Source organism: Nicotiana tomentosiformis, chromosome 7 (assembly GCF_000390325.3).
Source record: "Nicotiana tomentosiformis chromosome 7, ASM39032v3, whole genome shotgun sequence".
NCBI lineage: Eukaryota > Viridiplantae > Streptophyta > Magnoliopsida > Solanales > Solanaceae > Nicotiana > Nicotiana tomentosiformis.
Window position 1 is genome coordinate 4,440,782 of NC_090818.1, and position 1,685 is coordinate 4,442,466.

Here is a 1,685-nt window from a genome sequence, read left to right on the forward strand (position 1 = left end):
TATATATATATATATATATATATATATATATATATATATATATATATATATATACACACATACTGTGTGAGGAATACGTCCATGCTTATCCTCCAATTCTCTCTATCTTCTAATTTTGTGATATAAGTTCAATTGTTTTATATCACAAACGTGTGTGTGTATATATATATATATATATATATACTGTATGAGGAATACGTCCATGCTTATCCTCCAATTCTCTCCATCTTCTAATTTTGTGATATAAGTTCAATTGTTTATATCACAAACGTGTGTATAACCTGCAATATAAATTCATGTAACATGCATGCATGCACGGATAATTATATCAACAAAAGCATAAAAGCAACGATCATTTTCAGAGTAAGATTTACGTAAGAAACTAACATTTATTTTAACATAAGAGTGTAGACATTTCAATTTTATCGGATCAACATCGCATACAATTTGGGCTAAATCTTAAATTAATTCAAGAAATATGACCAAATCATGATTAACTGTTTAACTTGACTACATGGACCTAATTTGAAGTACAACTAGATTTTGGTTGGAGTTTTTGGAGAATCAATCCCCACGGAAAAAACATCATTAATGTATACCATGTTTGTTGCTCTTTTTGTTTTTCTAATAAATAATACTAGCATAATTTGTGCAAGAATTTATATATTATTTTTATGCGGAATATATGTAAAATAAAAATATGTGTATTAGTAATACATGGACTTAGAACACTAAAATGGAAAAACTAATTAACCCTCACAATATTAGAAAACCTCCCATATTGTTTTAAAGTAAACATTTACTTAAATTACACAATGCATACTAATATGTAATTTATTCAACTATACATTCAACAAAAAACATTCTCCGTACTAAAATCCTTGCATGGCTAATCTCTAAGTTACAAATACTTGCTTAACTTGTGTCAAGTCATATTACTGCTCTGCCTTGTCAAATAATACCCTGATACAGAAGTAAATAAATGGTCCCGTAGCTCAGTTGGTTAGAGCGTTGGTCTTATGAGCCGAAGGTCGCGGGTTCGAGCCCCGCCGGGACCAACGTCTCATCTGTGCGATTTCTTTTTAAGTTTCTTGGTCAAAATACTATTGGCTTTCATCCTATGAGTCAAAAAAAGGTCAAAAGACTATTGGCTTTCAGATAAATAATATATATAATTTAACCAATAATCATAGGATGAGCACTAGAACATTGATATTTTTGCTTCCGCATCTTTGTCCATTTGCAGATGACAATTAGCTTGTGTAAACTAGGAAAACTATATATAGTACAAGGTAATGCACACAAACGAATTTAATAGGCTATATATATATATATATTGTATGGTTATGTCATTGCGTTAATTTAAATTTCTTAATCTAAGTAGTCATAAAGTTGATTCATATGAACATAATCAATACAGGGCCTGCAAGTTTTATTGACTTGCATACCCTTTCCCCATAATAGAATCAAAGAAAGAACGTTTTAGGGTAAATATTGCGTTATTATGATTAAACAAAAAGTCCTCCACTCCATCTCTCTTCTTTCTTTCTTTCTTTCAAGATGATAAAACAAAAAGGAAAAAAGTGTATACTTAATGTAGCTGGAAGATGAGAGAAAGATTAATCAATCATTCGAAAAAAAGATCAGCCAATTAATGATCTAAGTAAATATAAGCGTTTACCCTC

The 1,685-nt window shown here is 29.9% G+C and overlaps 1 non-coding gene across 1 annotated transcript; it reads left to right on the top strand.

Annotated features, from left to right (window-relative positions):
- The first annotated feature begins 984 nt into the window (after positions 1 to 984).
- TRNAI-UAU (transfer RNA isoleucine (anticodon UAU)) lies at positions 985 to 1,058 on the top strand. The gene has a single exon. It is a non-coding gene; the product is annotated as a tRNA-Ile (tRNA).
- The last annotated feature ends 627 nt before the right edge of the window (positions 1,059 to 1,685 follow it).